Here is a 17,182-nt window from a genome sequence, read left to right on the forward strand (position 1 = left end):
TAATTTCTGCTTTCCTGCATCTCCCATCTCCTTTGGGCTGCGTATAAATGGACCCGAGTTCTTCCATCTGGTTCTTCTCTGTCCCCTTTAGTTCACATGGTTTCATCTCTTATGGGGATCTGAACAGTGGACTTAGGTTTTTTGGGTTTTTTTTTTTTTTAAGCAAATTAAATCATTTTCCAATCCTGCCTCCCTGAAGTTCCTCCCATATTCCTTGTTTGGAGTTTTAGATGATCCCAAATACATCAGTTATGCATTTATAAAAAGATGGTCTTTTGATGACCACCAGCAGGAGAATAATCATTTTACTAGTTTAGATCTCTTTCTACCTTTTCCCAGTGTTTGTGCCCCCTCTACACACATCATATGTAGGATTCTCAACTATACTCTTTAAACTTGGACTACAATTGGAAAATCTCCTCCTTTAATATATCCAGAATGAAGATTCTTGAGGTACTTATATCTGTTTTCTCTCCATAGTAAATCCTTGTGAAAAGTGCTTCTTCTGTTAAGAGGCTCACTAAATCTGTTGTGTTTTTTTTTTTTTTTTCGTTCTTGATTGGACGTATTGAGGTGTCCTCATAACTGAAAATTTCCAGCAGATCATGACTGAAATTTACATTTTAGAAAAAAGGAAAATGTCAAGTCAATTTATAATAGTGCTGTAGTAAGTGGACACAGTTTAAATACCTAACACCGAGGCCTAATTTCACTATGTGCTAATATCAATGAATAAAACTCTAGAGCTGAAGTTAGAAAATATAGGTTTAAAGAAGCTTCCAGTCAAGATAGTGGAGTATATAAATGCTGTGCTCACCTCCTCTCACAACCGCATCAAAATTACAACTAACTACAGAACAGCCATCATGGGGAGTCGCCTAAAGACTAGCCGAACAGAAGTCTTACACCTGGGGACACACAGAAGAGGCCACTTCAAGACCTTTTGGAGAGGTGGAGACATGGAATGGACTGGTTCCACACTTGCGTGTGGCAGTTGAGAATCTGGAGGGATATCTAGCTGTGGCAGTCCCCCTGGAGGAGCATGGGGTCCCAACTCCACACCAGGGTACCTGTACTGGGAAGAGAGGTCCCCACAATTTCTGGTTGTGAAAACCAGCAGAGATTGTGGCTCAGTGAGATGAAAGGCTGCTGGAGTCCCAGGCACTTCTCTTTTAAAGGGCCTGCCTACAGACTTCTTGAAGTTGTCTGGCTTCAGTGAAAAGATTAGAGGGATAGTTTTCTCCCAGACAAAAGTGCTGGCAGAAGCCATTTTTCCATTGTTGAGTGCTCCCCCAACCCAGTGTGTAGACACAGGTGGCCACCATTTCTGAGTCTTCCTCAAACTAGATAACACTGGTCACCCCCCCCTGGAGATTGCCTGAGACCCTGCTGCATCCAACTTGTGAGCCGACCCAAGCTGCTTCCAGTGGCTTTTCCCTAAAAATGGTCTGTCTTAGCTCATGCTGTGGACTTTCCTAAAATCTCTCAAAAGTTCCCAAAACATGAACAAGCAGCATCTGACCTAAGTGTGCCCTGTACCTCTTGCTGAGCAGCCCCAAGCCTAGCACTAGCAGCAGCCAGCCTTGGTTTGCAGCTTGGCCTCTCAAGGCACATCCAAATCCAACGTGGGTGGTGGCCATCTGCTGATTGCCTAGTGGCTCGTTCTAGGTGGCTGCAGGTAGGGCACAGGCTGTGGCTGAATTTGGCCTACAGCAGGGTCCCTCCCAGAAGTCCCCAGCCTGCACACCTGGTGGCCAGCTTCAGTCTGTGTCAGAGCTCAACCTGGGGCCATATCTGAGGACAACACATGCATAAAGCAGACCAGGCAGGCACCAGAGCCCTGCTAAAGCAAATCCTGTTCAGTAGGGTCAGCCCCTGAACAACAGCTTCTCTACTATAGTCACCTGCCTGTCCTCACAACCAATCAGCCTGAGGGTCAATCCCTCCCATTGACAAGCACACAGCAACCAAGGCTCAACTACAGCAGGAGAGAACACACAACCTATACAAGGGACACATCTGGAGCTCTTGGCTCAGGTGGCCAGGAAAACTGTGCTGCTGGGCTCCACAGGACACCTACTACATAAGGCCACTCAACTAAGACTGGGTGACATAGCAGCGCTACCTAATACATGGAAACAAACACAGAGAGTTAGCCAAAATGGGGAAACAAAGAAACATATCTGAAATGAAAGGATAGAACAAAGCTCCAGAAAAAGAACGAAACAAAATGGAGACAAGCAATCTACCAGATGCAGAGTTCAAAACACTGGTTATAAGGAAGCTTGATGAACTAAATGAGAACTTTAACAGAGAGATAGAAAACAAAAACGAAGGTAGGAAAAAAAAAGAACCAGCCATAAATGAAGAATACGATAACTGAAGAGTACCTTAGGAAGAATCAACAGTACATTAGGTGAAGCAAAGGATCAAATCAGCAATATAGAAGATAAGGTAGCAGAAAACACCCAATCAGAACAACAATGAGAAAAAAGAATCAAAAAAAAAAAAAATATGAGGATATTTTAAGGGGCTTCTGGAACATCAAGCATACCAATGTTTGTATCATAGGGATACCAAAAGGAGAAGAAAAAGAGAGAGCAAGGAATGGAAAACCTATTTCAAGAAATAATGACGGAAAACTTCCCCAATCTGATGAAGGAAATACATATACAAACCCAGGAAGCACAGAGAATTCCCAACAGGATGAACTCAAAGAGCCCCACACTGAGACACATTATAATTCATGCCAAAAGGCCAAAAATTAAAGACAAAAAGAGAATCTTAAAAACAGCAAGAGAAAAAGCAGTTAGTTTCCTACACGGGAGCTCCCATAAGACTGTCGGCTGATTTCTCAACAGAAACTTTGCAGGCCAGTAGGGATTGGCATGAAATATTCAAAGTGATGAAAAGCAAGGGCCTACAACCAAGATTATTCTACCCAGCAAAGCTATTATTTAGAATTGAATGACAGATAAAAAGCTTCCCAGACAAGAAAAAGCTAAAAGAGTTTATCAACACCAAACCAGTATTAGAGAGACTTCTTTAAGGAGAAGAAAGGAAAAAGGTCAAAAATACTTTAGATAAATTATCTACTCTCTCTGATTCTCAGGTTACTTATCTATAAACTGTGTTTAATAATACTGACCATGTATAATTATTGTGATGATTAGATGACTTAATGTAGACATCTCCTAATTCCTGGCAGCATAACCATGGCATAAATGCAGCTTTCAATCAAAGTACCCTCATTCCTGAGTGCAAGGAGAGGGGAAAGTTTGTTTCCAGCAGAAAGAAGTTTCCAGGTCATCTCACCAAGCTGTTGAGCAGAGATTATTTTGTAAGACATTCTTACATAGAAGTTTTTAGCCTTTTGACATTTCTGGCTCTCTGCAGGAACCTCAGTTCCAGTTTTGCAACTCATGGGCTTGTAGAGCCTTAACTATCATCTACATATCAAACTCCAAGTCTTCAGCCCACCCACCACTACCCAAACCATTACCTGACACAACGCCGACCCCACCCCACTTTCCTAGGGTACCTTCTAATCAGCTTGGATACTCACCAATCTGATTTTCAGTGCCCTCCCACCCTTTTTTTGTTTGTTTTGACCTGGGAGTTTCTTATCCTTTCCTACAAGCTCAGTATTAGATTAAAACACAAACAAGCAAACTTATTATATTTTATTAGCATATCCAGGTATTCAGAACAGAAGGTTTTCTGAATTTGTGTAGACCACCATTTTGCTGGAACTGGAAGCCTCATCACATGGCTGTGGAATTGCTTATAGTTGTCTATATTGTGAACAAAAGTCAATGTTCTATTTTTCAACTGTAATTTTTAAAAAAAATAAGTTAAATTTTTACCAGTACATTTAAAATTAAAAACAAACAAACAAACAAAAACGTGAGTGTTATCCTTTGGATAATACTTTCATTTGAAAGTATGGACTTCCCTCTACCAACCATCAGGAATATACTTTGGCAATACTAGTCATCTCTTCCTTCCTTCCTTCCTTCTTTCCTTCCTTCCTTCCTTCCTTCCTTCCTTCCTTCCTTCCTTCCTTCCTTCCTTCCTTCCTTCCTTCCTTCCTTCCTTCCTTCATATCTAGCTACCTACCCACCTATCTATCTTTTCTTCTTACCTAGACAACCTTTGTGAAATATTTTTGTTACCATACAAAGGACATGGATAAAAAGAGTGATGACCTTGGCGTTTGACTCAACAGTACACATATTCTGCATTTGAGAAATATAGGAAGTCAAATATATAGTAACATTTCAACAATTTGTTTAAAAGTGGTTGTTGGGAAGAGGAAATTCAGGGCTGAATTAATCAGAAACCTTAAATAGGAAATAAAGTCTTAAACAGTTGCACTATTTTTAAGTGCACATAGTGAGACAAAGTAAGGAAGCATGCCTTGTAGCATTCATAATAGACCTAAGGAAACAGGTAAGACTCCTTTTTTAAAGTTATTTTAAATGCAGGTTTAAATGTTATCAAAACCTTAAAGGAGGATAGTTTAAAAATTAAATAGATTTAAAAGATTTATTTTTTTAAAAAGCTCTGGGTGTTTATCATTCATTTTGCAGTCCATTTGTAAATCAATCCACAGACTCATGCCTGATATCTGGGCAATTTTCTCCTTTATTTATTTGATTATGTCCTCCTCTGTTTTCTTTCTTCTCTCTGCATCCACTATTGGAAGGATTTTGAACCTCCCGAATTGATTTTCTAAATCTGTTTCTTTCTCTATTAATTCTATCTCATTTTTTTTACTTCATTTTTTGACCATTTCTATGAATATATTCTGTTTAAGTTTCAGCAATTATATTTTAGCTCTTTTTGTCCTCTGAATTTTTCTTTTTAATAGAATTTTGTTCTTGTTTTATGGATGCCATATTTTTTCTCAATTCTTGGAGACTATTAATCGGTTTTGTTAATTTTCCTTTGTTGGTGCTCTTTGTTTCTCCAGTGACTTTTTTTCTGTTTGTTTGACTTGTCATCTTCCTTGCTGGAGGTTTTCTTCAAATGTTGGATGATCCTTTGCTATCTGCTCATTTTTCCACACTGAGAGACTGAGAAACCTGTTGGAACCGGTGTGTGTGAGGGAGGCTTATCAAGTGGTGAGAATTCATGTACAGTTATTGCTTGGCAAGTGAGCTTTAGTAAGAGACTCCTGATTCTGCAAATGCGGTGTTTGGAAGTTATCTCTGGGTCCAGTGATTACTTAGTGGAGAACCCCCTCAGCTTGAAGACCCCACATAGGACCCTTGTCTTCAGCCCTGCATTACCCCTAACCCTCTCTCTGGAGGTTCCAAGCCCCCACATGTTGTGCAGAGCCAGGAGCCTCATTTTTCTGGAATTCTCTCTGCAGCCCTTTAGCTTGTACCCTCCTTGGCTCTCCGTCCACTTTGCAGTCAGTTACCTGGCTCCACCTGACTGCATTGCTGTCTGTCCTTCATACACATATTGAACTCTTGCCTCTCTTGTGGGTTTATACTTGTTTTATTGATTTTTTTACTGGGATCTTCTAAGGAAGAGGAGACAAAATGAATGGCCAAGCCACTACTGTTTTTCCCTTGCATAATTTGCATCTTTGTATACAACCGAGTGCACGAAAGTTTCATTTTTTTAAAATTAAGTTTGTTGGGGTATCATTCATTAATACAATTATATAATTTTCAGGTGTGCATTATAATTTCACATCTGTATATTCTATTGTGTGTTTACCATCCAAAGTCCGATTTTCTTCAGCTACCATATATTTGATCCCCTTTACCCACTTCGCCCTCCCCTTACCCCATGAAAGGTTCATTTTAATGAGCTTAAAAAACATTTTCATAGCCTCGTTATTTTAAGAAAATTTGTTTCCTCCACAGATGTCAGTATCATCCTAATTATCATACATTTTTATTAATGGGAGATGAATTAGTGAGGTTTCCCTGCCAATGGTAAGCTAGTTTAAAAAAGGGAATTTAACTATCTTCGGTTAGCCTTGAGAAAAAGAGTGGAGGAGCGGGGCCACCAAGAATGGTCCCACGATTACATCAATACACAAGAAAATGAGTTTATTTTAGCCCATTCCCCTGCCTCTAAGGATCATTCCAGGAAAATCTCAGTTTCCCCTCTTTTAAGGGCACTTTGAGAGGTTGAACTTGACCATCTGGGTTCCGAGAGATTTTTGCAACGTTGACTCTCATTGTTTAGATCTTGATCCTTTTCTCGTCATACGTTAATTGAACTCCATTTGATTTGCAAAATGCTGCCCCAGGATTTTCCAGCTGAGATAATGAAGCTTCTGAAAATAACCCCAATGCTATCATGCAGGCATCCTCTATGCAAGCAGGCATCACCTACCCTGGGATGGAGAAAAGGGAGAGATGGCGGGGCTGGGATTCACAGAGCAGTCCCCGCCCTCCCTCCCTTCCGCACACGTGAAATTTTATTTTCCTTAGTGGAGGATGGGTTTGGGGTACCGAGTGCTGCACATACATTTAGAACAACACCGACTTGGACATACAGGGCCTGAGTCTGTTGACAGATACTCCCTTTGTTCCTAAATATTATTAGAATAGGAATTTTGACCTTTCTGATTCATTACACCTGGTTGAGATTTCTTCCCTTTTCTTAAATTTCACGTTGTAAATAGTTTTAATCATTCCAGTTCTTTGCGAGATACTAAGGCTGCAGCACTGGCCAAGTTCTTGCAGTGACATGGCTTACCCTCACGTAAGCTAGCAACTACAAAACTATAAATAGGTGATGAAGGAAGTGAAGAGTGCTGTGGAAGCTCCCTCATAGGAAAACTACCTGATCCGAAGTTCTGGTTTTGGAGGGCTTAGGGGGTGGCAAAGGGAGTGACTGTCAGAGGAAGTGATGTCTATGCTGAGACTTGAATGATAAAATAGAAGTTAGCCAGCTCAAAGATCGAGGTAGAAAGACAAGAAGCGTGTTCTTGGCAAAGGAAATAGTATGAGTCTAGTCACCAAGGCAAGAAAAAAAACATAATTCTGTGAAAGAGCTGGAAGAAGTTTAGTCTCTTTGGAGCAATCTATATAAGAAAAATGTATCCACAGTCTGGAGAGTTTGTCTCGATCAGAGCGAAGGCGTTTCATGGCTTGGACCTTATCTCAGGGGGAGTCTGAAGCTGTGAGACGACATAACAAAGGTGTCTTAGGCTTCTCGGTAGAGCGTGGACTGGAAGGAGGCAAGACTGGAGGCTGGGGGTGCCATTAGGGGGGCACTGCAGAAACTGAGACGAGAAATTATCCTGGCTTCTCCTACAGTAAGACCGTGCACTCAAGAGACGTTGGATGAATTTAAGAGATCGTAAGAGATGGAATCTACAGAAGTTCAAGATAAATGGGCTTGGATGGGTGAAGGCAAAGAAGGAGTTCAGAACCAGTTTTTCTCTGTTATCCATAGACATAGAGCCACGGTCAGCCACATACCTGGCCCTATTTCCTGGAGTTTTACACTGGCTCCGAGTGAATAGGCCTGAGGACAGGTGTGTTTCCATGGAGGGTAGGCATAGGCAGAGGCATAGGACAGGTTTAGGCCTTTGGAGATGGTTGAGAGTAGAGTGTGACTTGCCCTGTGGCATGTTTAGGTCCCCAGCTGAATTTTGAAGCATAAGTTTAGTAGCATATATTGTTTTCCTTCTGTATTTGCCACAGTTCTTAGAACAGCACGTGGAACTCACTCACTCAGTACAGAACGGCAATTGCAGTCCTGTAGGTTGGGATCCTGGCGGGACAACTCTTGAAAGGTTAACTGAAGAGTGTTTGCCGAAGGGACTATTTGGGCTGTGGTAAAGGGACCAATAATGGATAGAGAAGCACCCAGGGCTTAGCAAAGGTGGGAAGCTGTTTGCACCCCTAGGACCAAGAAATAGAGGGAGTGAGCTGCTGCGGCCTGGTGAGTTCTAGATCCCTGGGAGATGAACAGTGGCCCAGAGAGTGTTGGAGGTAGGTCCATACTCCCAATCTCTGTCTTCTCCCGCTCTAGAATCTCCTGCCCATATTCTGATTGGCTGCACACAGCTAGAAGCCAGTGGCTAGAGAGCCTGCGCAACGCTGTTTACTACATAGAGTTTGACATCTTGGAGCGCAGAGCAAGGCAGAGAAAAGCAGAGAGTGAACTGAAGGCAAAAACGGGAAAAAAAAATCACAAAAGTGTAATTTCATTCTGCCTCTTTGAAAATAGGTCTGATATGTATATGACAAGTGATAACTAGTTGTGAGAAAAATGTGGTTAACTCAAACACTTCATTTCCTGACCTTGTTATAGAAAAACATCTTGGACAGCCCCAAATCAATACGTATAAGTTCCTGCTTAATAAAAGGTGTTATGCCCTGTCGGGAGTTTTGATCAAGATTTCTTTTAGCCATGGCGGTGCAGGCTGGATGAAAATCTCAGAGAACAAATTTATGTCATTCAAGCTGGAAGCTGCAGAAGGGCCCTGGAACTGGACAGGGCAGCTCAGCTAAGCAATGGCCTTGGTGATGGATTTTTGTCCTCCTTTCTAGAGGGAGTGTCCTCTTCCTTATGACAAAGCTGGGGCTGTAGAAGGCGTAGTAGGTAAGAGTGCTGCTGTCACCATACCAAGCTGGTGTTGACAGGGAAATACTCATAAAAAGGCAACAGACAGACAGATGTGAGGGGAGGAGAGGTGCATTGGAGCAGTAACCACTGGTCATGGGAATCAAAACTCTAAACTACAAAATCTTTTTAATGTTGATTTGCTCTCATCTAAAATTCCAAATCACTTACCCTTTATAGACACACTTCCACTTGTTATGTGCTGCTTTTATTCCCCCTGGAATAACTGCTCCCTTCTCCCCCCACCCCCCGTTATGAAACACACATTAAAGGGCTCGTGGTGCAATTTGTTTTCGTTTCCTGTATTATTAAATACTCAGGCAGTCGGAAAATGTTTTCTCATGTTACCTGGAAACGAAACACTAGATCCAGAAGTCAGAATTCTTGGAGTTCTGCTCTCAAGCTCTCTGATGACATGTTCTACTGGCTGCGTTGAAAAGATGATTGACTTTCAGGCCAGGCCAACCCGGGTTTCATCACTGGCTCTTTCACTTATCTGGGTAACTTTGGTGAATTTACTTAACTTTTTAAATTTTTTAATATATAAAATGAGGGTTATATATTATATGTACTGCTTTAAGAATTAAAAGAGTTAATATATGCCTAATACCTGGGACATAATAGGCACTTAGCAAATATAATCTTTCAGTTCATTCATTTTTTTCATTCATTCATTTTTCAGAAATGTCCCTTCCTAATAAGATTATCAAAGGTGTGTTAGAATTTTGGGGGTCGTATTATTAACTGCTTGTAAAGCCCTGGGGAAAATTTTGAGTTGAAAAGTATAAAAAGCTATTTGGGTGGATGAAAACCACTGTGTGGCTTTATACATTTTTTCTGAAACCTCATAAGTAGTCACTGACAGTTTGAAGAACCGGGTCAATTTGCAAAAAGATACTTCTTTAGAATAATTTCTCCAGGAAAGACAGAAACAGGACTTGAGTCGCTAAGAAGGAATAAACACCTATCAAGGCCACATACCGTTACATAGAAATACCCCAACGAGTCTTGACGGTAAAATTCTCTAGCCTGCCGACAGATACGTCGAGAAGGAGAGAGACAATTAAAACTGTATATATGAGTCAGAGCAGGAATTCAAACCAAAATATTTCTGCCGATGCCATAGTAATCCTAGGATCCCACTGACTTCAGTTTGCATTGATTTTCAGGCTTCACAAATCTATTGTTATTACATATGTGTACGAAGTTATAATAGTTCTATGCATGTGCAACCAGCAGCATAGAGAACATGTGTTTTAGTCATTTTTTTCTAGTTCTGAAGATTTTTCTGTTGTGTTCCATCCATCTTTTCTTCCTGAATCCTTCATAAGTTGAGACGTATACCATTTTGAGGCATTTTGATGTCTGTGGAGGAAAGAACTAACTAGTACATATTGGCATTGAGCTAAATGAACTAACCAAACCTCCATTACAAGCCAATGTTCAGAGCAGCTGAGAACTATTGAACTGTTGCTCCCTTAGAAGTCTGCATGTGGTCATGGAAAGAGCTTGTGGCTTCAAGAAAAGAAGGACTTAGGTTTAAATCCTAGCTCTTTGTGATCTTAGACACCTTATTTTACCTCTCTAAGCCCAGTTAATCCATCTGTAAAATGGGCATAATAAAGCCTACTTTTCAGAGTTGTTACACAGATTAAATGCCTTTCAAATTGAGTCATGTATAATGTCTTGGATAACATGGGTTTTCTCAGGGAATGTATAAAGCCACTGAATGAAAAGGTACATGAATTTTGCTCAGAATTTTGGAAGAATAGAATTTATTATAGAGCTCATTTACATGAATTTTAAAGCTAAAAGAGAGACTTCAAACAAATTTACGCTTGTAATTATTTTATCTCAAACCTAGACTCCCTGAAAGTACAAGTTCACTCATTTCAACAATTAAGTGTTCTCAGATAGAAAGTTATTAGAATTTATGTATATAACAGTATTTAGCAGAAGTTATTAGTCACGTTGCAGTGAAAGAAGCCAGTCTAGATAACTTAAGCAGAGAAGGATTTAATACAGGCATACTTCAGAGATATGACGGGTGCAGTTCCAGTGTGAAACGAGTATTGCGATAAAGCAAGTCATAACCTTTTTTGTTAGTGGAGGGTCTTGATTTCAAGTTGTAAAAAAATACAATGTCTGTGGAGCGCAACAAAGCAAAACACAATAAAATGAGGTATACCTGTATAAGGAATTAGTTGCTTATAAAAAAAAAATGGGAAGAGTACAGATTGGGTCTCTATTAATAACCCTTGGAACTCTATAAAACTGATATAATCAGGAAAGTGGGTAACCGAAAGATTGCTGTTGCAACTACTGAAATTGTACAGTGCCAGAGCAGTGATCCAGGAAGCAAGAAACTGGGATAAGGATGCTGGCACCTTGAGCTGCCTCTTTACACCCAGAAAGCTGGTGATTGGACACTGGCGCTCTAAGCCAGCTGCTGTTGCCTCTTCTTTTTGACGCTGACAGCCTTGCATACATCTACTTTACTTTTTGGACAGGTAGCATATACCTACTCAACCTCATTGCACTCTATGATGCAGAATGCTTTAAAAAATCCATCTTTCCAGATTCCCTTTCCAGATTCCCTTGTAGCTAAGATTCTGGAGACAGTATATACATAGATAGATATAGAGATAGAGATAGAGATAGAGATAGAGATAGAGATAGAGATAGAGATAGAGATAGAGATAGATATATATAGAGATAGATAGATAGATATAGATATGGATATTTCAGGCATATCTTAAAAATTATCTCTAAAATGCAGTAGAAAATACTATCCTTCAGTGTCTATGATGTACAAAAATGAGCACAAGTCTTAAAAAACAAGGGCTAAAATTTGAGTTCTTTCACCCATGAGATTTGGAAGGTGGAAGGTGGAAGTGAAGAGGAGGACATATTCCTGATGTTCTGATCACCACTGCCCAGTGACTGGCTCAGGGTAGGCACTGAATAAATAGTCATTGGATGAATGTATGGATGGATGAAGGGGCTGCTGAGTGGGTAAGGGAAAGGGGATGCCAGAAAGGCCCAGGAGACAGAGAAGAGCATCTCAGCTTTCCCAGTCAGCATCCCTACAGTCTGCATATTACCCTGGCAGGGCCAAACAAAGGCTTAGAATTTCTTCGGCTGTGATCTTTCTGGTGCTTCGGAAGTTCCCCAAGATATTCCTGATCCCCAGATGGAAAAAAATCCTTCTTTACCATGATTGCCTCAGTCAGTATATTAGGTTGCAAAAACTGAGGCACCATTTATGAGGAGAAAAAACGCCCTTCAACTAAGACCACAAATGCAGCATATTCATTTTTCCCAAGGGAACCAGCACTGTGACCTCTGCTGGCCTATTTGTAAGAATCGGAAAGCTTTAATATTGCGATGAGCTCCAAGTAGCTCCCCTACATCCACGGGGACAGTGCTCTTATTGCGGCTGCAGCCCTTCAGCTTAGAATTACTTGTCCTGAGTAGCAGTGAACTCGAGCCCAGAAGGGCTGGTGGGGAGGAGGGGTGGCCTTGGGGTTGGCCTTGGGAAGGTCAGCGGCTCTCCCCTTCCAGGAGGCCGTGGAGCTGCAGCCATAATGGAGCAAGAGGGCTCCAGCTCCATGCACTCCTGGGACTCTGAAAGAATTCGTGCTGCTCTCGCTGTCCTTGCACTGCCCTATATAGCCCAAGCAGAGGGGATGGCTTACAATTATAGGGAATCCAAGTCCAGCCTGCAGAAGCATTTCTATCAGGGATCAGCCAGGAAAACCGACTACTCTGGCATTTTGAAGAGGGAGCTGAATGTAAGGAATTGGTAATAATGGTGAAGGAAGAGCTAAGAAGGCACCAAGGGTTTTCCCTTCCTCCTGCTTCCGGTCTCCCTCAGTGCATCGCAATGGGCAGAAGCCATGTGACACAGAAGTCTCAAGTAATGATCCCCCCATCCTGACCTATCGTCTTATTGAGCTAAGTCGGGGAAAGTACAGGAATGAATTTGAGGGCCAGGGGCCCCAGAACAGGTCCTCCCTGTTTTCCCTGTTATTCAAGATAGTTTCTCAGATTCTTATCAACCATTGTTTAAGTAGCATGCACGTTTACAGCATGCATGGGCTGCAAACACGTGCTATCATTGCCTGATTCTCTCTCTGAACTGATTTCTTAGTGCAGGCGTTTAATCTAGTGCATACTTAATTATCCAGTACCTTATTCAATGTCTGACATGTGGTAGGTGCTCAGTACATGTCTGCCAATAGAATGAATGATTTCGTGAGTGCAAGGAAGCTAGACCTATACTTCCGAGAACATGATACATTCTTAAGAGTTGAAAGGAACCTTAGAGAACAGTTGATACTGGAGTAAACTGAAGCCCAATTGAGAAGGGTTCCCAGGTTACAACAGAGACTTTGTAGCAAAACAAGACATGATGTCTTGATGTCTTCTAGCTCCTTGCTACTCAGTAGGTGTGCTACAGGAACAGCAGCAGCAGGATATCACCTGGAGCTTTGGGAGAAACGCTCAATCTCGTGCCCTACTCCAGACTGTTAAACCAGTATCTGCTTTTTAATATGACTCATTCCGTTACAGTTTGAGAGGCAGTTTCATTTTGACTAGATCACTGGGCTTTCAACAACTAATCTCTCATCCTTTAGTCGAATGTTCTTTTTTTTGTTTTTGTTTCTGTTTTTGTTTTTGTTTTCTAGAGATGAACTTCAATTTCCTAGTGAATCCACATGTGTGAGGAATGTATTAAGGAGGGGATGGTGGTGATGAAATTAATTAAATTCACTCAGTGCCTTGGAAATAAGGCTTTAACAAACGATCAGAAAAAAGTTCCTTCAGTGAAGATGAGATACGCGATTTCTTGTTTAGAATGGCACCTCCCCTGGCTCAGATCTAGGCAAAATGTCAGCTGCTCCAACTTGTAAAAGGTCGACATATTGCTGCCAACAACTTTTACAAAATGCTTATCTCAAAATTGGAAGCACTGTGGAGATGGTTATATGTACATAATCTGACTCCTTGATCTCATCAACCTGGTACCCTTATCCCAGCCTGCTTCGTTCCCTCACGTTCTAAGCTGGAGTCATTTGAGGCTTAATTTTCCCCTATCTGAAGTAGAGCCAACTTTCTATTGTAGTTATGGGAGTAGAGTAAGAGCATGAGACAGAGAAGTCAACGGCCTATCAGCAGAAAGTATTTCCTTCTAGAGTTTCAACTTCTGCCCCTAAGTCTAAGTCTAAAGGGCTGCTTACAATTAGTAAAATCATGTGATTTGAGTTTCTTATTTCCTCCAGCCTTACTTGATGCAAAATTAATGATGGTATTGGCAGGGACCAGAAGAAAGGAGGGAATATTAAAGGCATGGGTAATATCCACGCCCTGTAATTAGTTTCTTCTAAAGTTGTTTGCTGTATCTGTAAACTGATGCCAGGGAGGCAGGCACCTTTTGGGGCTGGTACACCATTGTAAAGATAGTGCTGCCCAATAAATGTCTTTGAACTGACCTGAAGTGAATATAGTCTAATCTGTCACTTAATACATCCGTAATGGTAAATGCCATAATGCCTTCATAATAAAGAGTATCATACTGAAAAGACTATATGTTTTAAAGACACATCTTAAAAGGCAAGATACTAGACTTCCACTCTGTCCAAGATGGAGTTACAGGAACTAGATTTACTCTCACTTGAAACAAGCGAAAAACAGGCACAATATGTGCTCAAGACCTTGGACATCAGGCCGTGATCCCTGAGAAATGGGAAGCAAACAAGATGATCCCTGAGATCACTCTAGCTTTCTGCCTTGAGAGCGTTTTCGGGCCATATCACAGGGAGAGGGAACCCCAGCAGAGCCCTAAAGGCTCCCTGAGTTGGGAAGAAAGAGCTGAGAGTCCAGGAAGACCCAAACAGCCAGCATCCACAAGGCAGACAGCAGAGACGAGAGAGCTGCTCAGAGAGAATTCTGGTGATCTGAAGAGAATCCCCTTAAGTGTATCTGACCACTGATCAGCACATGTGTGTGCGAGGACGCTAAAAAAAGGCCAGGAAAAAACGACCACCAAAGATGAGAGATAACATTGCTCAGCATTCACATAAGGCTGGGACTAATGCCTACCCTGACAGTGAGACTGGAGCATATTGTGGTTCACGGGGCATAGGGCCCCCCCTCAGCAGAGGGACAGAGTTTGCCCTTGATACACCACCGCTCAGTCCTGCCTAACAAACCTTCAAAGCAACACCTGGAAAGATTAAATGTTTTCTGAGTAACTTTTGTCTCGGAAAAAGAAATACTCGAGAACATAAAAATATCCAGCACTCAACAAGGTAAAATTCAGTGTCTGACATCTAATATAAAAATTACTAGCATGCAAAGAAGTAGGAAAAGATGATCCATGATGAAGTGGAAAATTAATCAATGGAAACTGACCAAGAACTGACACAGATATTAGAATTAGCCAACAAGGACAAGGAAACAGTTAATATAATTGTATTCCAAATGTTCGAAAAGTTAAACATATGAAAGACATAAAAAAGATACAAACCAAACTCCTAGAGATGGAAACTACAATGTGCAAAATGGAAAATACACTGGATGGGGGTGATAGCAAATAAGACCTAGTAATAGAAACTATACACAATGAAACACAGAGATAAAAGATAATTTTTAAAGAAATGAAGCGAGAATCGATGAGCTATGATATAAATTCAAGCAGCCTAATATATCTATAGTTGGGTCCTCAAAGGGGGCAGAAAACCATTTGAAAAACCAATGGCTGAAAATTGTCTAAATGTGAGGAAAACTATTAACCCATAGCTCCACAGAAGTTTAATAAGCCCTATGTATAAGATCATAGATGAAAGACAGTGACACCAATGTGTATTATCATCAAATTGCTCAACACCGGTGATAAAAAGAAAATCTTAAAAGCTGCCAAAAATAAGGCCACATTATATAGAGAGAAACAAACGGAAAGCAGCTGCTATAGACTAAGTGTTTGTGTTCCCCCTTTACCCCGATTCACATGTTGAAAACTAATTCCCAGTGTGATGGTGTGAGCAGGCAGGACTTTTGAAAGGTGATTAGGAGATGAAGGTGGAGCCCTGATGAGTGGGATTAGTGTCCTTATAAAAGAGACATAGAAAGCTCCTGGCCTCTTCCAGCATGTGAGGACGCAGTGAGAAGATGGCCATTTATGAACTAGAAAGATGGTCCTCACTAGACACCAAATCTGCCGGTGCCTTGATCATGTCCTTTCCAGAGTCCAGAACTGTGAGCAATAAATTTCTGTTGTTGATAAGCTATCCAGTGTATGACATCCTGTGACAGCAGCCTAAACAGACTAAGGCGGCAGTTGATTTTCCATTAGAAGAAATGCAAATGAGAAGATAGTCAAGCAATACTTCTAGGTACCAAGAGAGAATAAACCTGTTAAGTTAGAATTCTGTACCCAGTGAAAATACCTTCCAAACATTAAGGTAATTTTAGCATTATCTAGAATTAAAAAAAAAAAAACAAACAAAAAGACATTCTGACACATAAAGGCTTGAAAGGACACATCACCTGCAGGCCTGTACTATAAGAAATGTTAAAGAAAGTCTTTCAGGCAGAAAGTAATAAATAGAAATATGGATATACAGAAAGGAATGACTGTATACTGTTAATATACTGTTAAGATGGCAACTATCCCCTCATCGATCTGTAGGGCCAATGCCATAACCCGCAAAATCTTAGCAGGCTTTTCTGTACAAATTAGCAAACTGATTTCTAACATTCATATGGAAATGCAAAGGACCTAGAATAGCCAAATGGCTTTAAAGAAAGCAAAATTGGAAGACTAACACTACCTCATTCAAGATTTTTTCTAAAGTTACAGTAATCAAAACAGTGATTACTAATATCGAGATAGACAAATTAATCAATGAACATAGTAGGGAGTCCAGAAATAGACTCATACATGGATGAACAACTGAATTCAAGAGAAGAAGTCCAAAGGCAATTCAGTGGTGAATGAGTAGTCTTCTTAACACTTGGTGCTGTAAAAACGGGATATCCAAATGCAAAAAGTAAACTTAAATCTATACCTTACACCATATACAAAAATTAGTTCAAATGTATCACAACTTAAAAATTTAAAACCCCTAAAAGAAAATATGAGTAAACTTAACATGAATTTACGTTAAGTAAATGTTCCAGGTATGGCACCAAAAGCACAATCCATAAAGAAAAAAAAAACGAAAATTGAATTTTATTAAAATTAAATGTATTTTCAAGAGAATGAGAACCTAAGTCACAGACTGGGAGAAAGCATTTAGAAAGCATATATCTAACAAAGGCCTTGTATCCAGAAAATATATATTAAAAACTCTCTAAATTCAATAATAAAAAGCAATAATACAGTTTTTAAATGGGCAAAAATTTATGCAGACACTTCACCGTAGAAGATCGATGGATAGGAATTAAGTACATGAAAAGACGTTCTACATCATTGATCACTACGGACATGTAAATTAAAACCACAATGAGACACCACTATGCGCATTAACCTGGATAAAATTGAAAATACTGATCATATCAAGTGTTGATAAGG

The 17,182-nt window shown here is 40.5% G+C and overlaps 1 protein-coding gene across 1 annotated transcript in view; it reads left to right on the plus strand.

Annotated features, from left to right (window-relative positions):
- Nucleotides 1-17,182, plus strand: part of SNTB1 (syntrophin beta 1) — a gene marked incomplete at its 5' end in the record, with an annotated part of 199,453 nt that overhangs the window by 101,602 nt on the left and 80,669 nt on the right. The gene's annotated exons all lie outside the window — the stretch shown is intronic.

The sequence above is a fragment of the Pteropus alecto genome, unplaced genomic scaffold (genome assembly GCF_000325575.1).
Source record: "Pteropus alecto unplaced genomic scaffold, ASM32557v1 scaffold164, whole genome shotgun sequence".
Classification (NCBI taxonomy): Eukaryota; Metazoa; Chordata; class Mammalia; order Chiroptera; family Pteropodidae; genus Pteropus; species Pteropus alecto.